At 34.1% G+C, this 27,200-nt stretch overlaps 1 protein-coding gene across 1 annotated transcript in view; it reads left to right on the top strand.

Annotated features, from left to right (window-relative positions):
* The window catches only part of Fstl5 (follistatin like 5), a 586,654-nt gene that overhangs the window by 441,355 nt on the left and 118,099 nt on the right, over positions 1-27,200 (top strand). The window lies entirely within an intron of this gene.

Genomic DNA, 27,200 nt, shown 5'->3' with positions numbered 1-27,200 from the left:
TACCATTTCCTTGCAAACCTTGCAAATTACAACTATTACTCTTCTTGAGTTTGAAAACCTTATCTTTAGCCAGAGAGCTACAGTTTCCCCTCAAAACTATTGACCATTGAAACCCTCCTTGCAGGAAACTGACTGTCTAGTTTTTATCTTATTTTGGAGCTCTTGGCTTAAAATTAATAAATAACTCATTTCAAATTTGTTACAATTCCCCACTATACCATTGTCTGTCATTTGGAATCAAGAAACAATTAAACAAAAACAAAACAAAACTTTGGAAGTTTTATTAAAGTCATTGTTTTCATGACCTATATTAGTAGAGCATTTGTCTTGTCTATTGTTTCTCTTTATGATATGTTTGGTGGTAGTCTTTTGGAAGCCTTCTTTTCTGTTACAGGAACTGGAAAGGGAGTAGATCTGTCTGCAAGGGGGGGTGGGGGAAATATGGGAAGAGTAGAGAATTGGGAAACTGTTGCGGATGTATTGTATGAGAGAAGAATCTATTTTCAATTTACAAAAGAGAACAAAGGACATTGAGAATCCTATGGAGAGAACGATAGATGTAAATACGGGTAGATTTGATATATGTTTTAAAACTATGCCAAATTCTAAAGAATTCAAAGTTATAAAAATTAAAATATAAAGAAAGTTAAGAGATGACTTTTATTGATAGTGGTATATATTTATGGTCATTTTTTCCCTCCATAATCTTTCTCTCTCTCTCTCATCTCTCTCTCTCTCTCTCTCTCTCTCTCTCCCTCCCCTCTCCCATATACATGTATACACAAGACAGTGAATAGTTGTTTTTGCCTATGGCAAGATATAAAATTTTCTATATTTATTATACAACATTAAATGACTTATATTTTATAACTTCACATAAATAGGTTAATTTTGTCAAATCCTTTGAATAAAATGCCATATGAAATCTCCCAAATAGTTTGTGTGTGTGTGTGTGTGTGTGTGTGTGTGTGTGTGTGTGTGTGTGTGTGTGTGTGTGTATCAGTAATAACAGTTCAACTTAGGTATTCTTTGGCAAGGCACTTGGGCTACTTTTCCTAGACATGTCAGCAAGCTTTGAACAATAGACTATGTCAGGGTTCCCTGAGTTCTGATGGGAGGGATCTGATGGAGATAGCTCATTAAGAGAAAAGTGTTCCAATGTCTCTCACTCTTTACATACTGTCTGGATATGAGTCTCTCTATTTGTTCCCACTTGATGTGGGAGGAAGCTTCTCCTATGATGGTTGAGCAAGACATTGATTTATAAGTGAACCAGAATGTCGTTGGAAGTCATTTGTTGCTATGTTCTTTTAGTATAACAGTAGTATTTTTTTTCGCTTAGGTTCTGGACTGTCTTCTTGCAGATTCTTTGTCTCCCAGTGTCAGGAACAGAGTAGGGTTTCAATCTGATTTTGATTGGTTACTCCTAAAACTTGGTGCCACCATTGCACTAGTGTATCTTGTAGTCAGGACATCATTCTAGATCAAAGGGTGTGAGACTGGGTTCTGTTTCCACTTCTCATGTAGTTCAAGAAGAGAACCTTCCAGTGCTATGAACACTAGTCAGGAGGAATGACAATTCTATGCAGAAACAAACTCAAGTTCTCCATGTTTAATGATAAGTGTTGTCTTCAGCAATGGGTCTTTGCCAAAAGTTCTGGGAAAGCAACTTATAGTCTTATGCTGGGTTGTGGACTACATTGTTAGGGAAATTCTCTTAGGACTGAGTTACAAACAACTCAAATGAATATAACCCATAATTGGCATAATTGCTTCATTTGGTGACAAGAGATCTCAAGTAGGTGCATTATTTCCCCTACTATTTGCCAATTTCATTTAGATCACATTTATATATACTTCCACAGTATCGTGTTTCCATATTACTCCTCAAATGAATCTCATTTTTAGCTGCCTCTCACAAAATTAATTCCCTCATTATTTTCTTCCCTTCTCAGTTGATTATACTATTCCATCCCTCATCAAATCATGATCATCCCTCCTATTTCCCATTCCTATGGAGGTATATTTCTTCCCCCACCCCTAATTTCCCCCTCTATAACTAACTTTTTTGGTTGTAGAGACTATAAATGATTATCATTGACTTAAGAGATTATATCTACATATAACCAAACACATACATTTTCATTTTTTCTGTATTGCCTCATAGATGGAGGATTTTTTCCTAGTTCCATCAATCAACCAGCAAATGTCATTATTTCATTCTTTTCAATTACATAATAATATTCTATTGTATAAATGTATCATGCTTTCTTTATTCATTCATCTGTTGCAGGACATCTATATAGATTTCCATTTCTGAGCTTTTTGAATAGAGCAGCAATGAAGATAGTTGAACAAGTGTCTCTGTGGTAGGATTTTACATCATTTAGGCTTGTGGCCAAGATGGGTAGAACTTGATCTTGAGGGAAATCACATTCCATTTTGTTGGGGGACTGGCACACTGATTTCCATCATAGCTGTACACTTTTTCAGTCCTCTAAGCACTGTATTAGTGTTTCCCTTACTCCATATTATTCTCAACATGATCTATAATTTGTTTTTACTGATTAGGCCATTCTGATGTCTGTGAGATAAAATCTGAAAGCAGTTTTCATTTGCACTTCCTACATGGCTAAAGATCTTGACCACTTCTTTAAAGGTTTTCAGCCATTTGAGGTTTATGTTTTGAGAACTATTTGTTTAGATCTGTACCTATCTTACAAATTGGTTTATTTGTTAATTGGTTTATCTTGATATCTAGTTTATTGAATTGTTTATATAATTTACATATTAATCTTCTATAGGATATATATTGTTTAAAAAACCTTTTGTAGACTATCATTTTGTGTGAATAACAGTATCCTTGCCTTTTAAGTTTTAGCAGGTTCTGTTTATTAATTGTTAATCTTAGTGCTTGTGCTAATGGCTTTTCCTGTGCCAATGAGTTCAAGATTATTCTACATATTCTTTTCTAACAAATTCATTGTATCCTCTTTTATGTTGAGGTCTTAGATCCATTTGAAGTTAATTTTTGTGCTAGGTGATAGTATATTTGGATTCTTTTTTATGTGGCAATTTAGACTGACCCATACCCTTGTTAAAGATACTATTTTTTATCCAGCATGCATTTCTGGTCTCTTTATCAAATATCAGGTGTCCATAGGGGTATGAATTTTTGTCTGTGTCTTAAATTCAATTCTATTGAAGTACGTGTCTTTGTAGAAATTCTTCGCAGTTTTTATTACTTTATCTCTGTAGTACAACCTGAAATTGGTGATGGTGATACTTCTGCCAGTTATTTTATTATTTGGGATTGTTTTAGCTATCCTGTTTTTTTTTTCATGTTTCTATATGAAGCTGAAAATTGTCCTTTCAAGATCTGTGAGTAGTTGTGTTAGAATTATGATGAGGATTGCATTGAATCTGTCGATTGCTTTTGGTAGGATGGTCACTTTTACTCTATTAATCCTACCAGTATTTGAACATGAAAAATCTTACCATTTTCTGACAGTCTCTTCATCCTCTTTCTTCAAGGTTTGAAAGTTTTTATTATACAAGTACTTACTTGCTTCATTAATATTACCTCAAGATATCTAATATTATCTAATGCTATTGTGGAAGGTGTTGGTTTTATGATTCTTTATCAGTCTTTTTCTCATTTGTTTATAGAGAAATCTAGTGATTTTTGTGAGTTAATTTTATCTAATTGCTTTGCTGAAAGTGTTTATCAGCTGTAAGAGTTTCTTACTGTAAATTTAAGGTCACTTATATATACTGAGATTTCATCAGCAAATAAACGTATTTTGATATCTTCATTTCCTATATACATTCTGTTCATCTCCTCTAGTTGTCTTATTGCTCTATTGAAGGTTTCAAATATTATATTGAATAGTTATGGAGGAGATGTACTACTTTGTCTTCTTTCTGATTTTAGTGGCACGGGGACTTAAGTTTTATTCAGACATTGTCTTATGGGGTTTCTCTAGCCAAATTGATTATCTGGCATTCACATTTGTAACCTTACTCCTGAGCATTTGGCTTTACATGATGCATTTTGCTTTTTGTTTTGTTTTGTTTTGTTTTTCATATTTCACAGGCTAATGATGCACACTGCCTTTTTAGCTCTGTTTCTCTTTTGTATAGCAGTTGACTCATGGGTTAGTAAAGAGTATCCAGTTTAAGCATCTACCAGACATGATAGCACTGCACAGTACAGTAACATTACTCATTGAAATTCCAGATATGGTGAACTACCTGTCACCTTTCCATCAGGTAAAGTGCGGAAATAAAAGGCAAGCATTGAATGTCTCACATTGTATTTTTTAGTAATTATAGAAAATGTGTGTAGTGCAGGGAAAGCATGTTTTTGCAACAGAGAGTTTCCAATTCACTTTCCCAAGAAAAATCTTGGCAATTTCTACTCATAGCACAATAAAAGAGCCAGACCAAAGGAGGCTGGGGAACCTCATGGTGATCAGGATCATTTCTGCCCACTTACCAATGATGCAAATCACTATATTCTACCACATTATCTTTCATAAGGGTAGCAGGCTGTTTATAAGAAAAGGAAATATGTGCAATGCACATGTGGCCTGATCTTTTTTTAAGAATATTGTGTTCACCAGCTTTCTTGCGGGAGGAATGACAAAGGCTACTTCTAAGATAACACTAAGCTTGTCACATTGTCTTCCAGGGGGCAGGTGGTTTTTGGATTTAATGTTACAATAGAATGCCAGAGGCTTGTCAAGTTGGGTGCACAACAAACCCAGTAAATCTCCATACAAACTTATCCGGTATACATACATTGGCTGATTTTGAATCCAAAATTGTAATTAATATTTCAGAAGACCATTTCTGCTGGGAGGACTGCAAGTCTGCTACCCACCAACAGATCTTGAGGTAGTCTTGTCTTGAGTTACAAATGTTCCAGGCTTTGGCTTGTGTTCACGGTGTTGTGTACTCTGTTGTGTCTTTCCGCTGCCTATACTGCTCATTTTCCTTTGTTCTCCCATCCTTTCTCTCATGGGATATCCATCTTTTATGGCAGGTTAGCCACTTTTTAAATCTTTTTTTAAAGGATGTTTGTAAGAATTTTGGCTTCTTCCCTATTATTGATGCTTCCTAGCTCAGACAGCCTTGGACTTGTTGTGTCTCTTTCTGTGGTCCTATGGGATCTGTCACAGTAAGAGATAGAAAAATATCACATCTTTCTGCCAAAAGCACTCACAGTTCAAGCAAATATTTCCACCTTGTCCTTGGTGATTTGACTAATCCTGCCCATGGGCTTTTCTTCCATCAAACACTTTGTAACATATTCCCAAACAGAATATGTTATTTTCTTCCCCAGATTACTTTTTTTTTAATGTTTATGTTGGCTATTCCTAACCTCAGAGTCTCAACTCCACAGAATCCCTATCCATATGACCTTATGTAAGGAGGAGAACTTACTACAATCCCTGTCGTCACTGTCACTTTGAAATAGCCTCAGAAATTTTGAGAGAATTTTAGACTGTTCTTTTTATAATTGTTTTGTACAATTTTATCTACAATTTATACAAATGCTTGGCATAGACCTTTGAAATAGCAAAACTATTAAAGGAATATATTGATTATAATTATTTATTTATTATGTGCATGCTACTGCCCATGTAGGAAAGTCAGAGGACAATTTATATCAATTGCATCTGTTCTTTCATGTGGATTCAGATCATCGTACCTGGGAGCAAGCACGTTTAGCCTTTCTCTTTTCATTGAACTCCCACCGCTCATTTTTGTTATTATTTTTGTGTATCCTTAACTTTACATTTGTGAAAACAGTATTTGTCAGTTTGAAGGTCAGTGTGTGAGACTCCCTAGAAATCTGTGAACATACATACCAGTTTCCCTCCTAGCCAACCATCAGGCAAATCCCTCCCCAAGTAAGGAATGGCCCATCCTAATGCCTTTCTCCACCATGATAACATCATGTCTCTTTATTTGATCATTCTCTTTACACAATAGATAGTTTGGCAGATCTCTTGGAGTTTTAATTCCAAATTCTTTCTTTCAAACAGTATTACTTTCTCATTGAAATCTAGCCTTCAAAATTTAAAATTGTACACCACTAACCCCTCATCTCCATTGCCTGTGATTAATCTCCAACTCCCTATATCCAAAACATTAGCACCTTCTAGCATATTGCACAGCTGACAGACGTGCAATAGTACACTTTTCCCTCTGTATTTTGTTATTTTTAAAAGAAATACATTCTACTAAATTGTTAAAAGCTAAAGTATTATTATGCTGCTCTCTTTTTCTCATTACTACTTATATCAATAATGGCATATTTAATTTGATAAAATAAAAATATTAAACATTAAATATAATTAAATATTATTTATAGATTAGCCTTTCTAGAAATGCATTTTCTCTTTCTCTGTCTTTATATTATACCTCTCTCCTTTTTTGCCTCTCTCTTCCTAGATACTTATAAAAATCCCATTGTATATGTTCCTTGGGATTTCTGGTTCTTCACACTTACCGGATTATTGGGCCTTACACATGCTTTTACCAATTAGACTACTAAAAGACTATCAAGTTCAAATAATATCTTCATTAATAGTCCTTAGTGTGTATATGTATGTTTAACAGGGCAAATTCAGAACTCCATTTAAATCTGGTTGGGCTTTTTATTTATTTATTTTGTTGTTGTTGTTGTTTTCTCCTTGAAAATATCCTCTTATTAATTTGGAAGCTACTATGCATTTTTCATACTTTCTTTTTATCTTTATTCTTTTTTATTTATTTTTTTAAAGATTTATTCATTTATTATATATAAGTACACTGTAGCTGTCTTCAGACACACCAGAAGAGGGCATCAGATCCCTTTACAGATAGTTGTGAGCCACCATGTGGTTGCTGGGAATTGAACTCAGGATCTCTAGAAGAGTAGTCGGGTGCTCTTAACCGCTGAGCCATCTCTCCCGCCCTTTATCTTTATTCTTTAATAGTTTGTATCTTTAGTAAAATTCTTACACATTCCCAGAGACAATGAAGCAACAAATTTTCATTGGAGATTTAGGTTTCAAGGTTTTAGTGGTTTCATGATGTTATTTCTAAGTCAAACTCTTTAAGCTGAGGTACATTTAATGGCTTAAAAGTTGTGGATATTATTTGTCCCCAAGAACACATTATAGCTGATGACTTTCACATTTATCTCAATAAAATTCTGGTATTTAAGGACTATATCTTATGTATGAAGAATTTTTTTTGGTAGTCATGGCTTTTTTTTTGTTTTGTAGTTTTTCATTAATTTTAAAAAGGCACATACATTTTGGGTGAACATAATGTAGACTTGGTACAACTAATATGTATTGTAAGATAAAATTAGAACAACCAATAATTTTTGATGGACTCTGTGATAATATACTCCTTGCAAATGATGTTTTCTGACTGTGATAGTATTAATTTTTATATCATACAGCCTTACAACATAACTCTAGGCATTCATTAATATGAGCTAACTAGATTGGATACCAGTGGGTCACTGATCATTATAGAATATTTGTGTTCATGTAGGCAGAGCTGTCTAAAAGATTCAGATTTTAGGAAGCAGGTCAACTTTTGTATAGTCTGTCATCATTTTGTCTTGAGTTTGAAAAATACATTGTCCTGTTGCCAATATGTGTGAAATTAATAAATTCTTTAAGACATCATTTAATATCTTTTAATTTTGCAAACATATCTGTTGATAGGGTAGGATTTTGTGATTTTCTTTTTCTTTCCTACTTTGTAAAGTCAACTTCAACTACAGCTACAAAACACAAACCATAGTATAGTGATGGTTATTAGTATCAGTTTTAGGTAAACTGTAGTGAAGGGACCTCCAATGCTCTATTGTACTGGATGCTTTTTCAGACTACTTTACTGTATAGTGAAATGTGCCATGCCTTTTAAGCAGCATCCCATTGCTATGTGGTAACCCAGCTTCAGTTATGCTGTTAATGTTTGCTTTACCAAGTCTACATTACTTTTACCTAAAGCCAGTGTGGCTTTCTAAGTTTATGAGAAAGTACTAACCAGTTGATCAAAATTTCATACACTGTGTGTGAAGAACACAAAATAGCACAACTTTTTTTTTCTCCTTGCTTTTAATTTAATCTAATAGAGGGCAAAATACAGTAATAAGTCATAACAACAATAAATATTATGTGCATTATGGATGGTGCTGCTCTGAGACTCATAAGCATCTGTGCCAACTGCAGACCTCATCACATAGAGGCCATTACAACTGTACCTATGTCATTTCTCAGGACAGCAAAGAAGATCAAAAACATGAACTGATTGAATCCTCTCTTCTTATAGCAGACTAGTGGGATTTCGTTTTCTTTCTGAGTACTTCAGAAAGGATAAGTACTCTACTCCAAATATGTCAGAGAAATATACATACTCTTCTTATTAAAAGCAAAGATGAAAAAAAGGAGAAAAAAAAAAAACCAAATCTCTTAGGCAGACAACTCATTCACAGATATTATCTTGTTCTCACCTTTGATTAGTATATACATACATTTATTTTTGTTGTTTTTAGTTTAGTTTTGTTTTATTTTTTGCCAAAATTATTTTTAATAGGGGCAAGCAAAGGTATTGAGTTTTTATTAGATATTTTAGTATCACATTTGTTCATAAAACTTTAATCTAATAATAATTAGAGATTTATGTTTAAATTGGCATGATATAATTTCCTACTCTTGGATGTAACACTCCACAGGAATATTTTATGTGTAGATTGCCGCTGTGTTTAGAAGTGATGTGAAAACTCCAAAATAATCACAAGGTGGCCAACACTTAAAGAGCAGCATAAAGACTAATTAGCGTAATGATACTTGTGTAACAAGAGAGTCAAAAGGAGGTTAATGTGGTAATGATGCTGATTTGAGCTTAAAGATTTAACATGAGGACATTCTCAAGATAGCTTAATTAGAATTTAAGCACCCTTTGCAATTTGCATTTGCACTTGTTAATACCTGTGATCTAAAAATAAATTTCCCTTCATTTAAACTAATAAGGTATCTACCTCATTTCTTGGGTTTGCTTTGCTGTTATTGGTGGAGAGATCTCAGATTTTTTTTTCACCTACTGAATAAAGTTTGTGATTATTTCTTCTGTATCTTACTTGAATTGCAGCTGAAGTCAAAATAGTTACAATGACATCTTTCAATTTCAAACAATAGCTGTGTATAATTAATGGAGTTATGGCAATCAACAGCTACACTCATGTAATTAATTCTCATGTGATTAGAATACTTTATTGAACTATATATCAGCAAACTTCTTTATACTTTTATACATATATCATTATTAATTGTGGTCATATAGATGGCTACAGAAATTAATCTTATAGAGAAATAGACCAACATCTATTTTACTGATGTTACTCAATGATATACTGTCTTCCAGAACACTTGGACAAAGGAGCACACTTAATTATATATGTTTATATATTTTTATGAGTTGTTCAGATTGATACATTTTTTCCTTCTTTAATAAATGTAAAAAAAGACTTCCATGCTCTTTTATCACTTTCTACAGTGATTTCTTAAAAGATGCAAGAAATTGTCCACGAAGTTTTGCTTCTAAAACATATACACCCCTATAGAAGGGGAGGGGGAGGGGCTAGGGGACTGATGGATAGGAAACCAGGAAAGGGAATAACATTTGAAATGTAAACAAGAAATACCCAATTTAATAATAACAGAAAAATGAAAACATATGCATGTTTAAAGTAATCAGTGCATGGTGACTGGCTTAATTGTGCTTACTTCCTCTAGCTGATGTCCCACAATTTTTCTAAGATGTGTCTAATATTTCATTTCTCTCCTCAAGCATCTTAATAAACACTGCAACTCTAAGTAATCTATTTCAGTTCAGATAATTGCTATTGTGGTTCTTTATTCAGTCAATATTTAATTTGAAAACTATACTACCATCCTCTTAAATTTTTAATATGTATGCAGACATTTATTAGATTTAAGTATGGCCTTGTTCCATAAATTCTTCGTTTTCCCTTGTAGATTTAAGTTGACCAGAAAACTTATATAAATAACTATTTTTTAACATATCAAATATGCAGAAAATATTTTTGGCAAAACATAAATTAAGTACTTGATGAAACAATGATATTTGTTCTATTGACACAAAGATTTACTCTTTAAGAAGTCTTTTGAAGCTTGACATGAAAAATAATTTCATAAAGAGGTATGCAGTTTTAAAAAGAATGCTGACTCAAACTGTGCCAAGAATATATCCATGGCTTCCTTAAATTTTCTGTTAATAAACAAGGTTGCAGCACAGATATTGTAGATATCTGGGTAAAATTTCAGATCTTCAGTTTCCAATAAAAACTATATGAATTAATTTCAGTGTTTATTAAAATTTATCTAAAATAAGTTACACTGAAATTATATAGAAGAGAAAGTAGGGAAGAAATTTGAATACCTGGGGACAGGGAAATTTTCCTAAACAGACACTAATGGCTTTTGCATTAAGATCAACAATCTACAAATAGGACCTCATAAAATTTCAAAGCTTTTGTAAAACAAAAGGCACTATCAATAAGACAAAATGGCAACTAGCAGATTGGGAAAAGATCTTTACCAATCCTACATGCAAGAGAGGGTTAATATCCAATACATACAAAGAACTCAAGAAGTTAAACTCCAGAGAACGAAATAACCCTATTAAAAATTGGGTTCAGAGCTAAGCAAAGAATTCCCAACTGAGGAATATCGAAGGCTGAGAAACACCTAAAGAAATGTTCAACATTCTTAGTCCTCAGGGAAATGTAAATCAAAACAACCCTGAGATTCTACCTCACACCAGTCAGAATGACTAAGATCAAAAACTCGGATAACAACAGATACTGGTGAGGATGTGAAGAAAGAGGAAGACTCCTCCATTATTGGTGGGATTGAAAACTGGTACAACCACTCTGAAAATCATTCTGGCAGTTTCTCAGGAAACTGGACATAGTACTACCTAAGGACCCAGCTATACCACTCCTGGGCATATACCCAAAAGATGCTCCAATATATAACAAGGACACATGCTCCACTATGTTCATAACAGCCTTATTTATAATAACCAGAAGCTGGAAAGAACCCAGGTGTTCTTCAACGAGGAATGGATACAGAAAATGTACATTTACACAATGGAGTACTATACTACCATTAAAAACAATGACTTCATGAAATTGTTAGGCATGGATGGAACTAAAAATTATCATCCTCAGTGAGGTAATCCAATCCCAAAAGAAGACACATGGTATGCACTCGCTGATAAATGGATATTAGCCTAAAAGATATAGGATAAAAGGTTATCCTATATCTTGGGATATTCGATATTAGTCGAATTTCCCAAGATACAATTCACAGACCACATGAAGTTCAAGAAGGAAGACCAAATTGTGGATGTTTCAGTCTTTATTCGAATGGGGAACAAAATACTCACAGGGGGAAATATGGAGACAAAATGTGGAGCTGATACTGAAGGAAAGGCCATGCAGAGACTGCCCACCTGGAGATCCTTTCTATTTATTGGTGATTGTATTCGCCAAACCCAGACAATATGGTGGATGCCAAGAAGTGCATGTTCACAGGAGCCTAATATAGCTGTCTCCTGAGAGACTCTGCCAGAGTCTGACAAATACAGAGATGAGTGCTCATCATCAACCATTGAACTAAGAACGGGATCCCCAATGAAGTTAGAGAAAGGACTGAAGGCGATGACAGGGTTTGCAACTCCATCGGAAGAACAACACTATTAACCAACCAGAAACCCCAGAGCTCCCAGAGACTAAACCACTCTCCAAAGAGAACACATAGAGAGACCCATGGCTCCAGCAGCATATTTAGCCGAGGATGTCCTTGTTGGGCATCAGTGACAGTAGAGGCCTTCGTCCTGTGAAGGCTCCATGCCCCAGTGTAGGGGAATGTCAGGGTGGGAAGGCAGGAGGGAGTGGATGGGTGGGCAAGCACCCTTATAGAAGCAGGGGCAGGGAGTTTCCGGAAGGGAAAATGAGAAAGGGGTTAATATTTAAAATATAAAGGAAATGTACAATGAAAGAAAAGGAATAAAAGATTATATCAAGTGCAAAAGGGCTTCAATTTAGTTGAGATATTTAAACAAATTCACCTTAAACAACTTAGCACTAATCAGAGACTTTATAATATATAATGAAAAAGTTACTGCTTTTCTAGTTCATATCATGAATATGATCATGCTTACAAGGAAGAGAATCCGACATAACAGGCAAAGTCATCATGAATATGATTCTCTTTACTGTTATTAAGGATAAGTGAAGCCTTCCATTCATTTTTTCCCCAACCCCGGCTTCTGGGACATTGCCAGCTAATACACAGAAATTTAGATAGTTTTCCAGAGGGAAAATATGATTATTACCTCTAATAGATCTCCAATACTGATGTGAGAATACGTTTCCGATGAAGTTCAATGATATTCACTCTGAGATTACCAATAGAAAGTAGATGCTGAGTATCCCTAAGCCATAACCCTGAAGTTCCATGTGCCCCAGCTTCTGCAAACTTTTTGATGCTCATAAACCGCACCTATGTAGCATTTTGCACACAATCTCACATGATGAGTGAGGAATGAAAATGAGGCACACCAAAAATACTGCAAGATGATTATGATGAGTTATGGTAAACATAACTGAATTGTGTATTTATAGTTGAGTAAGATCCTCAAGTTATCTCATTACATATAAACAAATTATCTAAATTCTACTAAAACAGTCTAAAGATATTTTCTCTTAAGTTTTTGAACAAATGATACTTCCCATTTGTGGTGTTTGTGGCTGTCAGTATAATTCCATCACTCTGAATAGATAATTTTTACTATTATCCTACGGTTGAACAGTTCACTTTTTGGTTGAAGGTCACTAGTTATTTCGAAATAAAACAGTCATTAGCCTTAATATCAAGAAGATTAGGCAAAAAAGTCTAGGAGTTTGAAGCTCACAGATCTAAAAAGAAAGTATAGGATATTCATGGACATAACAGGATTTGCATCAAGTAAAATAAATTAAGATGCAACAAAATAAAGGAATTAATAAATATGCAAGATTCTGTGACAGCAGTGCTACTGAAATTCACAGTGGTTATCTATTCTATAAAAATGCTCAATCAGATGCTTGAACAGAGAAACGAAAATATTGTTTCAAAGGAGCGGGTTTGTCAGAACAGTGAAAATGATTGATAAGTGACTATATATTGCTGTAAATGTTAGGAGATATTTTTGACAGTAATTATAATATATAGAACAGAGAAATTCATAGGTAAGTGAAAGAAAAAATAAACTCATTACTGACAATAAATTTTAGAAAAACAAATTACATACAACAAGTTTATTATATCAGGGTTATATTATTTATTAGTTGATATGTTTGAGTAAATATACTTACTTTTAGTAAAACATTGTAAATGGTTTAGCATTTATTGACAAAGCTGAAAACTGCAGTTTTACTTTGAATAAGGATAACTCATACTTTGATGTTGATAGGTCTAGGTTTCTAAAGCTAAGTACTCTTTGCTGTTATGATTATCATTCTAAATTATTATTAGATCAGGTCAAAAAATGGAAAATATGTTAACAATAATTGTTTGTATATGTGAGCATATTTACATATATATGTATGCATGTGTAAGTTTAATGATTCATGGGTATATATGTCTTATAGTGGGGGTGCTTCTGATAATACACATTAATTTGTATTTATTTTAATTAAGCTATGATTAATTTTAATAATATTACTCTGAATAATGTAATTATTCTTTAGATAAATTAATTTGATACGTATTTTCTGCTAAAAATAAATTATGAATACAGGTATAATGAGGAATGAATCATGGCTTTAATTTTATCCAGTATATTTTAACCTATCTGTGATATTTATTAATATAGTGATTTATTTTATTTTAAACAGACTACTATGGCTTCTTTGCATGTATTTTTTTAATTTTAGCTTAATAATTTGAATTTGACAAGAAAACTTGCAAATTAAGTTGGCTATTTCAAATTGATTTAATTTTTAAATCTATGAATTATGAATTTAACATTTCTAAATTTGCTGTGCAATATTTGGCAAGAAAAATATATATGCTTCAAGGCCAAATTGTTAGAGAGATATCAAAAATTTTAGGAGACTACAGGGATATTAAATATATTGTATTAACTACAGGTGAATTATATATATATATATGTATCTCTCACTATTTCCACCAATTCCTTCAAGATTCACACCCAATTTCTCTACCCCTTTAACTTCATGCCTTTATTATTCAATAGCTCGCTGATTCCAGTTTGTCTTGTCCCTATAGTCAAGGATGTGGGGCCTTCCATTGAGCATAGTTGACCTACCAGGGGCCACATGTTTAATGACACTAACATTTCCTCTCTCAGAAGCTATCAACTGTCTTTTTTAAATTGGCTATTTTATGTATTTACATTTCAAATGTTATCACCTTTCTTCCTCTCCCATCCCCCTCCTCCTTCTTCTGTGAAGAAGCTCCCACTCTCAGCCACCCACTCCCAGCTCAACTGTTAATATAGCCTCAGTTAATGTGCAGCATCGTGAATACATTTCATCCTCAGCTAAAATACTGCATATTTTAATCTTTTTTAAGTCTGGATCCATGAGTGCTGAAGCATTATCATATCAAGCAAACAGTTTCTCTATTGTCCTCTAAGACCACTGCCTCTTATAATCTTTCTTTGCCTATTCTATGATGGTTCCTGAGTTTTAGGGAGGTGGTGTGAGATAGATGTCACATTTATGTCTGGACAAACTCTTGGTACATTGTTTCTAATCACATTGACCAGTTCTAAGAGTCTGCACTAGCAAACTTCTACTGCACTAAGAAATTTCTCTGATAAGATCTGAAATGTAGAATAATATATGGGTACAGAATAAGAATTTACAAAGGAGTTTGATAATATTAATATGTCCATTTAGTAGTAATTCAGGCCTGAAGCCTGTGATCTTAGCAACTATCATCTCTGAGCTATTATACCAGTAGGATGTAGGCTTAGATTTTTATTTTTTTCTAATTTTATTTTATTTATTTATTTTACTTATTCATTTGATTGATTATTTTATCTATTTACATTTTAAATGTTATCTCCCTTTTTGGTTTCCTCTCCACAAACCCTCTATCCCATCCCCCCTCTTTCTATTGCTATGTGGATGCACCCCCACCTACCAATCCACCCCATCCTGCCTCACTGCCCAAGCATTCCCTAATTAGGGAATGCTTGGGCAGTGAGCCTCCTCCATAGGACCAAGGGCTTCCCCTTCCACTGATGCAAGATAAGGCTATCCTCTGCTACATATGCACCTGGAACCATAGGTCACTCCATGTGTACTCTCTGCTTGGTATTTCAGTCCCTGGGGAAGTCTAGATGATTGATATTGTTTTTCTTCCTGTGGGTTGCAAACCCCTTCAGTTCCTGCAGTCCTTCTACTAACTCTTCTATTGGGGTCCCGTGCTCAGTGTGATTTATACAATCAAGTCCTACTTATCTATTGAAAAACAATGACTTCATGAAATTGGCAGGCAAATGGATGGAACAGGAAAATACCATTCTGAGTGAGGAAACCCAGTCACAAAGGAACACACATGGTATGTTGGCACTCACTGATAAGTGAATATTAGCCCAAAAGCTCGGAGTATCCATGATATATCTCACAGACCATATGAAGGCTTATATTTTTCTATACTCACTTTAATTATTGTTCTCAGACTCTTCAACCTCCCTTCTAGCCCACTGATCAAAGGTAGCAGAAGGAGATGGTTAATGGGACAAGGGCATTAGACCTGATTAGATGTAGAACTTTGGGGTAATTCCAGTCTTCATTATCAGGATATCAGCAGTCTAGTACAGAACACTGAACAGGAATCAGGAGCAGCAATCCAACCAGCAAACTCCAAATACAAATCAGTAGCAGCAGCTTGATCCTGAAGAAATCAAAAGGCTCCACCAAATTGGCATGCGTCTGCAAAAGCAGTCAGAATACCATGATGTGCCTTCTCTCTACACAGTCATGACAAGTAATGATCAGGGAAGACCAGCGAAGTGTTGCAAGGCATAGCAATGCAAAAGCATTGTGTACTGCCTGTTGTGTTGTACTTATACTCCTTTCAAACATCATGCATCCTCTCATGGGTCTCTCTCAGCCAAACATCCTCTCATGAGATAGATGCCAGAAAACTTCACGTGACACAACCAATTCTTCAAAAAAAAATTAAATTTCTACTTCAGTAGGAAGCATTGGTTTCCATCCATGGGGCAAGCCTTAAATCTAATCAGAAAGCAGGTAGTTACCCACATTACCTTCATGGTACTATTTTACCACAGACAATTACTGTAGTTTCTTAGAATGTATGGACATGATTGTTTGAATATGACTGATTAAAAGGTATCTATTTTAGTTCAATTTGTACCTTATTACAGATAAAAGTCAACACATTAATGTTCAGTGTTTATGTTAACAGAAGTTATATTTTCTGAGATAAATGTTTAACTTTGACTGATAATTAATATAGTAGGCTCTTATTTTACTTTCTACTTTATTTTCATAAGAAACAGAAATAGTGTTAACATTTTGTATTCTCACTAGTAATGTGTGAATGTTTAAGTAGATTTACAGTTTTGACAGCATTTGACATTGTCATTATTTTCATGTTAAATATTCTAATACATTGTAGAAATATTTTAGTGACATCATATTCTGAATTTAATTAATGGTGTTTTGTGGTGTGAAGGATGAGTCCTGGGTTCATGTGCTTCTAGTCCTATGTTCTAAGTTTGAGCAACATCCCTAGCTCCTGCCGAATTTTGTAATAGATAAAAAGTTAAAATACCATTCTGTGTCGTACTCAAAAAAATGAGAAAGATATGCATTGCTATTTTTAAAAGCCATACAAAATATTCCATTTTTGCTCACGCAGCTTTTATAATAGTCCATCCATGTATTATTTTAAAGCTTCTTTTTATTATCTTAATTTTTAATGTTAATATTGTCTTTGAAAGTAAATATTTTGTTAACATGTTAAACATTGTTAGTTTCAACAATGGTCTTGAAAGCCTTATCTAAGGGAGTAGTTAAACTAAGTAACATTATACCTCTTCCTAAAGAATATTTATAACTCATATTTAAAATTTATTCTGAATGAGGAAAATATATTTATAAATCTCAGAATATTATCTCATTTTAAAGGGTTCATAGTTAGGGAGTTTCTAAAGAAATTCTTTTCCTTGATGATTTCAACCTGTTACAAAACTGTACACATTTCTTAGAGTGATAAGGTAGATAAATTAGAGTACATCTATAGAAGAATTTAACCTAAGCCAGAAGTTTTTAATTTTTGGTTTATTATACAAGTTTCCTTGCAAAAATCTAAACTAAATTATTTAATATTAATATTTTTGTGGCTGGGGATTTAGCTCAGTGGTAGAGCGCTTACCTAGGAAGCGCAAGTCCCTGGGTTCAGTCCCCAGCTCCGAAAAAAAGAACCAAAAAAAATAAATAAATAAAAAAAAATTAATATTTTATATTTTTCTCTATTGAAAAATTACCTAATAATATTGTAACCACCAACAGTTCCATGGTTTAATTCCTTCGTATCTTAAACATCTATTACAGATTAGTACATTAAAGTGCTTCATAGTCAAGTGAAGAAAAAAGGCATTGAAGTAGCAAAAATTAATCTTCCCAAGTCACTTATGTGGGTAGGAACAAGTATCTAAAACCTAGGTCTTAAGTAATTTTCTGTAATACATGACATTGTTGCTTGTGTCTTCATATTGCTACATTTTTTCCTTCTGGACAAATGGTGGAGCAATGTTAGTGGGACAGTGACATTTTCAACTTCAGTGGATTAAGAAATGCCCATGGCCTTTATGCTCCCTTCTTTTGCATGTCTCTGTGAGGATATTCTATGTATGATTCCCCAGGGAAGACACACTCTAAATGAAGATTGCACTGTCTATACGCTATCACAGACTGAGCAAGAAAAGGAAAAGGAGAAAGGTAGCCAGGTGCTAGACATAAATAAGTTGCAGCCACAAGTTCTCATTGCATGGCTTCCCCACCAACAAGGGACCACAGTACTGATAAAAGTGAGCACATGCCTCTCTCACAATAGCACATTGCAATGCTGTTACATACACAAGTAGGCTTTCTCCTGTAGTGATGCTTTCAGTCAGGTGTATGTATGCCACAGACCCAAGGAAAGTGACTTATATGCTTAGTAAGGCCACAAGCTGTTGAAAAGAATGAATAAAGCTTTTCATGATTATGTTTGCATTAGCCTGCTTTTAATATAATTCTGAAAGGTAAAATTAATTCCTTTAATTGCATATTAATAACATTATTTTTACAACTCTATTATTTTGGTTTCTATTGATGTGATAATAAAGCATCCTAAGGGAGAAAGGGTTTATTTCATCTTGCACATTCAGGTAATAGTCACTCGCTGAGGGAAGTTACTACAGGGGCTGAATGCAGTAATTTAGAGGTGGGGACTGAAATAGAGAAAATGATGAGTCTACCTATTTACTGATATATTCCTTCTGGTTTTCTCACCTATGTTATAAAATTCAGGACCCACTCACTGCCAATGATTGGCACTGAGACAGTGGCTCCAGTGACAGCAATCATTAGTTAAGAAAATTACCTACAAACTTGCCCACAGGTCAGTTTAATGGAGGTGGTTTCTCAGTTGAGGTTCCTCTTTGCAAATGATGAAGACTTATGACAAAAATCTAGCCAGGACAGAGCCATAGCCTCTCTGTATAGTCCAGGCTGTTCTTTGTTCTTATCACACATCTGCACTCTCTCTCTGTTCTCTCTCCCTCTCTCTCTCCCTCTCTCTCTCTCTCTCTGTGCATGTGTGTTTCAGTTAGAATTTCTAAAGATCAGAACTTTTGAAACTTTGAAACTGGAGTGTGCAAGCATGAGCTTTCCCAGTTTTAAGCAAGAGCAGAGCAGATCTAACTTAATTAAACTGAGATAAACTATTGCCATCAAAGCAACCTAAAAATGAGTGATTTCCCAACATATCATGAAACAGACCTAATAAACAAATCTCACGAAAGATTATAGCTGTATGTATACCGATCTTAATTTTACACTTTACCGTCCACATTTGTTACAGACTGTCCTTTCATGGAGACTGCAATAATGTGATCAGAGAGCTCTGTAATATTGACAAGAGGCAGTGTGAATCTCATGAATATAAAAAGACTGCTTTGGGACAGTGTTAAAGAGAAATTGATGGCTTTAATAATGTCAGAGACAAAAGGCATTGGACAGGCTCAGTAGCATTTAAAATATTTATTAAACCCACTCTGTAATTTTTCATAGGAAAGTCGCTTTAATGACAAAGAAAGTCATAATACAAACAGAACAATCCAGATGCCGCTGTGAATCAGCACTAGTTCAGACACATTTATATTCCTACCCTCAAGCTTTCTCAGAATCCTTCCTAACAGTTGCAGCTGTTTGAATAATTTGTGGGAGAGCTGTGACAGAATTCTTCAAAAGAGTTGAAGATAATGGCATAAAACAAATGAAAAGTAATCAGTGACTTGACTGTGGACCTTCAGTTGGAATGAAGTCATCACTTTGGTCAAGATCTCTGCCTCTAATTAAGTCGGCCTCCCATAGCAGCCAGGCTCCTCTGGTTCCTTACTGCCTAGACAAAGCGCAGCAATTTCTGAGAAAAATTATAATCTGAAAATATAGAGATTGAGGCAGAAACGTCTTTTAAGGATATGGAGAGAATACTTACTCATTAGAAGTTTTCTAATGTTAATTTAGAAAAGTTTTTAGGATTAAATTGTTCTAGTAGATGTTACCTGTCTATCCAAATACTATGAGTATTGTGGGCCTTTGAAAATATGTTTATCAGTATCCATAGGCTTGACAATTTTATGACTCCCTTTATTGAATACAGTATTATTTTTCAGTTCATTATGCTAAGTCTATTTTCAAAGTAATACCTAAATTTTCAGGAAGACTTAAGTAAATATAATTATAAACATTATACTCTATTTTATCTGTATTGTAAGTTCTACATTTTGAGTATCAGAGTCCCATTTATACATTAAAGTTTGCATAAAGATTCATTAGAATGTCTCACATTTTACCCTTGAACAAGCTGTTTACCCCTATGCAACATCTTTTTATTTACATTTCTTAAATGTGAACTGTTAGACAACGTTTGTTTACCTTTCTCCAATCTATTTATAATTGATATTTATTTTAAATAAATAATAGAATATTATTCAATTTCTTTGATAGTTTTCACTGCAATTCATTGCAAAATTCTATAGGAGCATTCATTTACATGACAATAATAATTAATTTTAATACAATAATACAAAATTTTAATACATTTTAATATTGTTGGTCTGCAAAATATAATACAACTAAAATCTTTCATAGAGTCTTAAAACAAATGAATTGAATCTCAGTATAACCACAGAATGAGTCATATTTATAATCAGTACCAGATATTAAACATTTGGTTTAGAAACACTATATATTTTTTTTATTGTTGTGTTTGATCATTATAAACTCAGAAAACTTCAATGTGTGTAGTTCTTTAAACCTTGGCCTAGGGAGTGGCAATATGAGGAATATGGCCTTTTTAGAGGAAGTGTGTCATTGTGGGAATCGGCTTTAAGACCCACATCCTAGCTGCTTGGAAGCCAGTCTTCTAGTTGCCTTCAGATAAAACTGTAGAACTCAGCTCCTCCTGCACCATGTCTGCCTAGATGCTGCCATGCTCCCACCTTGATTATAACAGACTAAACCTCAGGATATGTGAGCCAGCCCCAATTAATGTTGTCTTTGTTTGCTTGATAATAATGTCTGCTGACAGCAATAAAATCCTGATTATGACAACTTGTTAATGTAGAAAAGAGAAGATGGATATCAATATAAGTTTGCTCATTTTAGTTTTTTTTTCCAAAAATCTTTTAAAAAGTTTCACATCTCATGTCTGTTTAAATATTTTGCATGACTAAAATTTATACATTCATATGATTGCTGGGCTCTTACATTTTAGAAGATATCAGTTATGTTTTATGGACAACTTCAACAGCATGTAGTGCAATTATTAAATAATTTTGAATACATACATAATATATTATTCTGTATTATTTTTCAGTAGTTTTCTATGTATGTGTGTATTTACATGTGTGTATGAGTAGATCTATGTATACAGTTGTTCATGAATTCGAGTGTGCATGGATGTGAGGTTTTAAGTTGATAGCAGGCATCTTCATCAAGAGTTCTTCAATTTACTGAATCAGTTCTCTTGTTTAACTTGAACTCTCCAGTTCTGACTGTATAACTTGACAGCTTACCCTAGGCTATCCCATCAATTTATCTACTGGGCAATTTTTTCAGCTCATTGGCAACATTGTATGGCAATATTGTATTGACTCAGCAAGCATTTTATACTAGAATGGTTGAAATAATCCATAAATTATTTTTCTTTTTTCAGCTTTTGAAAGATATCAAATATAATCAAGAAACATTGAATTTACATATTGTGGTCACACAGCTAAAGTCTCCATGTGCAGGAGGCTTAGGAAGGATAGTAAGCATAAGTTCAACCAAATATACAAAGCACCTGACTGCCAGGGGCAAAGAGAAAATTCAGAAATGTACCATACCTTTGTGTGCATGCTTGGAAGTCTGTTGGAAATCTTTCATGTCAGTGTGGACAACCTGTTACTCAATCTAATCAGAAACGATTTGCTTTGTTAGGGTTTGTATTACTATGATGAAACACCTACATCAAAAGCAAGTTGGGAAGGGAAGTATTTGGCTTACATTTCTATAATGTAAGTCCATCACCGAAGAAACTCAGGATAGGGATTCTAATAGGGCAGGAACCTGGAGGGAGGAGCTTGTACAGAGGCCACGGAGGGGTCCTGCTTACTGGCTTTCTTACCTGGGTCTGCTCAGCTTTATTTCTTACAAAACTGTAGCCCAGAGGCCAGTACTCACAATGGACTGGGCCCTCTCCCATTTAATTGCTAATTAAGAAAAGGGCCTGCAGCTGGATTGTAAGGAGGCAGTTTCTCAATCTAGGTTTTTCTTTTCATACAACTCTAGCTGGGGTTAAGTTGGCATGAAACTAGCCAGGGCTACCCTTTTACATAGATAAGATCCTGTCCCTATGCACTACCAGAAAAAAAAATGATTATGATGTTCTTACTAAAAATTGCTGTCCTCAAAGAACTTGAAATATTTTTAAGAGGATTATTAACTTTTGATGTAAGCTGCTACCAATCCTCATTTCTATTATATAACATGTTTATCAGGAGTGAATTTGTTTTTAACGTTGTCAGTCATTGTTATTGAGGTTCAATATTGGCAATACTAATCTCTGATTACTAATTCTGTTGCTGGTAATAATTAAAACCAGTAGAATGAGTGAGGTGTATATCACATAAGGAATTTGTTATTGTCAGCAAACCCAGTTGATCTGTGGATTAAAATTCAGTATTGCAAATTTAGTGTTCAATAGTTTTGTTTCTCTGAAGTCAGACCTCTTGCTACATCAGTGCCAGTAACAATTCAGGAAGAGATTGATCTTCTTTGAAAAACCTTTCCTTTGTGGTGAGGATTAGTGTAACTGGAGGCAGTCGACATAATCTATACATTTTATATGGATAATGTAGATTCTATCTTTCTCTTTGAGGTGATTGATATTTCCTCTTTAAAACAAATTATCTAATATATGTATGTTGTCTCTTATTTGCTGTCCTGAAACAGAAAGGCTACAGATTGTATTGATTCGCATTTTGGTCATAAATTCTGTGGCAAACAGTTTCTTTTATTAAATATTTATTAAGAGTTGTTTTCCCTTCTGGGTCTTTATATAAGTCTTTATTAAAAGCTTATTTCCAGACGCTCTGGCGATTAGATGAGAGATGAGGTTTTGGTGCTTCAAAGATATTTTGTTCATGTTTTACATCATGCTGCCTATTATTTTTAAAAGCTGTTTGTTTTAAATGTAAACAATAAAATGCTAATAAAGCTACTCGGTGGTATAGGAGACAGATTTAAGTATGCAAATGAGACTAGGGTAAAAGTAACATGAAGGTCTTGAAGTATGTAATTGATATATCAAGACAAATTATTAATGTTGTAATAGATTGGGAAAAACATAACTAGGCCCTACCTTCCAAACATGCCTAGGTTATGGTTTTTGAATTATATTGCAGGAGGAGATGGGATACAGTAAATTTGCTGTGGTTATAGCTTTGGATGTCTATGAGGTTCCCATCTTTATGAATGCTAAAGGCAGTACCAAGACAGTCCAGCCTACAGCCTGCAGCCTACAGAACTTTCTTAGGTCTTCTCTCAACCCTGTTTTATCTTTATTACTGCTGCTGATGGCCTAGTGTTAGATTGTTAAAGCATCACTAGAAAAAGAACTAAGAATTCAAGATTAATCAGGGTACCTACCGTCTGGACCTTGTTACCTAAACTATCATCTAATTTACATGGCGTTTATAGTGTCAGTAGATCTAGAAGCATGCTCTTTTCCCTGTACAATCAGATTTTTATTAGCAGCAGAGCACTTAAATGAGGTGCCATCCATGAAATTAAACTTGGTCCAGATTGCTAAGGAGAATCTTAAATTTGTGATAACAGGATTTTTGAGATTAAGGCACACACAACCTATTAAACACAAAGCATATAAGCTATCTTAGTTATTTTTTGGTTGTGATAATATATTATTATCAAGACTTATAAAACAGCTTATTTTTGTGTGTCTGTTTATTTGAGTTCACAATGTCATAGAAGGCATGAGAACAAATGACAGGAGCAGGAAACATAAATTTCTTATCCTTAACCTCAAGCACAAAGCAGAGAGAGTAACCTGCAAGTTGTGTGAGGCAAAACTCTTAAATTATGACCCTGATAACATACTTCCACCAGCAAGGATGCAGACAACTAAGGTTCCATGACATCCCAGGCCAACAAGTGGGACTAAGTGCGAAAATACATGAGCCCCTCTAGGACATTTCCCTCTACTTTTTTGGGGGGGGACATAATTTAATTAGAATAGTTCTCATTTCCATTCCCTCCATCCATCCTCTCTGATATGCCCAAAACTGTCCTAATTAACAATTCATGTATTTCTGGTAGTGATGGGAAAGGCCCTGTCATAGGCAAGAAGGAAGAAGAGTGGGATGAGGAACTGTGGGTAGGGGGGTCGGAGGGGGCAATGTAAATAAAATAATAATAAAAATAAACAATAAGGGATCAAAATAACTAAAAAATTTTCATATATTATTTTATAATAATTTGTATTGTACACATATACTTATATACATATGTATGTGCATATATTCCTTCATATAACATGTCTAATCCACATACTAGTTATATATTGTGTGATAACATAAAATTACTTAGATGACATTATGAAATTAAAACTATCAGATTTTGTAAATGTAAATATCCAAAACCTCATGCTCATAATGAAAATGTATTTATTCCAAAGCTCGGTGGTGTTTAATAGTGTCAACATTTCTCAAAATCCAAAGTTGAAATACTCTTTTGAGAATTAAGGCCATTATGGGCACCTATAAAATCAAACAGCAAATTACAACAAACAAACAAATAAACAATGAAATAGAATTACCTCCCTATTCCAATAGCCAGGCATGGGACAATAATGAGGAAATACTGGATGGAACAAAGCAAGTCCAAATTGGTTTCTTAGTGATGTTATAATAAAATACATCGACAAAACAAGCTTGTAGAAGAAAGATTTAATTTTGCTTATGGTTCTAGACTGAGGGTCCATAATGGTGAAAAAGGCAGGGCAGTGTGTGGCAGGAAGAAGAAAACTAATCATTTTCAGCTGCATACAGGAATCAAAGAGAGTGAGTGAGAAGTGGGGCAAGGTTACAAACCCTAAGTCTACCCTCAGTGACATTCTATGACCATCAAGGCTACATCTTTTATTTTATTTATTTATTTACTTAATTACTTATTTCTTTACTTATTTAGTTTATATCCTGCTCACTTCCCCTCTCCTATTCAGTCACTGCCACAACCCTTCTCCCATGTCCCCTGGCATCTCCTCTGAAAGGGTGGCAATCCCTGGGTATCCTCCCACCACAGGAGATATATATACATATCTCCTAGGGGCAGGTAACAGCTTTTGGGATAGCTTGTTTCTAGTTATTTTGACCCACATGAAGACTTAGTTTCACTTGTACTACATATGTGCACACATGCAGAGGTAGAGTTTTGGTCAACCCTTGTATGCTCTTTGTTTGATGGTTCAGTGTCTGAGAGCCCCAAGGATCCAGATAAGTTAACTCTGTTGGTTTTCCTGTGGAGCTCCTAGTCCCTTTCTGGGATAGTGCATTTCACTGGCTGTACTTTACAAGCTAGGCTGGATGTCCAGTGAGTGCAAGGATCATCAATTTTTTTTTCTTAGTTACTCAGATAACAAACTTGCAACTCTATAGGAGATGTTGTATTAATGTGTATTCTGGCAATGACACTCAAGTCCCTGCTTGCGTGACCAACATATTAAACAATAAAGTGGTCTCCTACCTATCTTATTTTATTTACATTCTTTCTTTATCTTTTTTTTTTTTTCGGAGCTGGGGACCGAACCCAGGGCCTTGCGTTTGCTAGGCAAGCGCTCTACCACTGAGCTAAATCCCAACCCCTATTTACATTCTTTCTTATTGCTACAAATTTATTTACTTTATGTGCATGAATTTTCCCCCTCTATGTATGCACATATACCATGTGTGTGTTTAATTGACATTGAGGTCAGATGAGAGTGTCAGATTCCCTAAACTGGAATTGGGTGATCGTGAACCACCATGTCAATGCTGTCAAGTTTACCCAAGTCTTTTACTATTGCCACCAGTGGTCTTAGCCACTGAGTCATATTTTCCAATGCCCTCTTCATCTTCCTTGATAATGTACTGTGATGAGGTTTAAGTTATTTATTTTGTGTTGGTGCTTGTGATTATGGGGGTCATAGCTATGACATTTTTATCAACTCCAATGATATATAATCAGTTATGTTTTCTATTCCATTTTGACACCATTTTCATTTTAGTAGTATTATTTTTGTGATTATAATTTAATCATATCTCTCCCTTCATACTCTTTTCCACTTTTCTTCAAATTTATCACCAGCTTTTTCTTTCATTGTTATTGAATATGTATATGCTTATGTATGTACATATAATTTCCAAAATATAATCTGTTCAGTCCATATACTGAACAAAATAGTCCGTAATTTTACTTTTGGACTTCTGTTTTAAGGCTTGTTTCTTAAGATTTTTATTGCTAGATTTGTACATTTAGAACTATGATTTAACTTGATTCAAATGACTATATGTATAATATACTATATTAATATATAATTTAAATATTTTATGAAGTAGGACTTATGTTTGATTTGTATATTAGAGCTATAATTTAACCTGGTTCAAATTATATAAACATATATCTTACATTATATATGTATATATAATTTAAATATATCATAAAGAAGGAATTCGAGTTCATGTTCCTGATGGATTAACAGTCATACTGGACAATGTTTAGGCACCATGTGAAATATCAGGTGACCATACTAGTGTTCTGGTTATTCCTGTGCTTTCAACTATGCTCCACAGTTCTCTGTGACTGTCCTCATGTCAGTATCTCATGGTTCTAACGACCAACGTGGGGTCCCTTTAGCTTTCATCCTACTGTTTGAGAATATTTGCTCACTTGGGGTCTCTTTTAACTCTTCATGGATCTGAGCATTATCTATTACATTTCTATACAAAACTGAATTTAAAAGTTTATTGAAGGGGAGCTTACATATGATTTCATTTTACCAACCATATGCTTTTATTCATGAATATATTATGCATTTCATTTACTTTAAGTCTTTTGAATATTGTTTTGTTGTGGTTCATGTAACATATTGCATGCTTTAAACAAAATTCATTGGTAACAGTTTGGGTTCAGTATACTGTTATGTATAAAATTTTATTAATTTCTAAACATACTGTTGTAAGGAAAAGTATTTCTTTCTAATTATATAATTATTTATTCAAATAACTCAATCCATAAGGTTTTAATTCTT

The sequence above is a fragment of the Rattus rattus genome, chromosome 3, assembly GCF_011064425.1.
Source record: "Rattus rattus isolate New Zealand chromosome 3, Rrattus_CSIRO_v1, whole genome shotgun sequence".
In the NCBI taxonomy this organism is placed as follows: Eukaryota; Metazoa; Chordata; class Mammalia; order Rodentia; family Muridae; genus Rattus; species Rattus rattus.
This window is presented reverse-complemented; position numbering and strand designations above follow the sequence as displayed.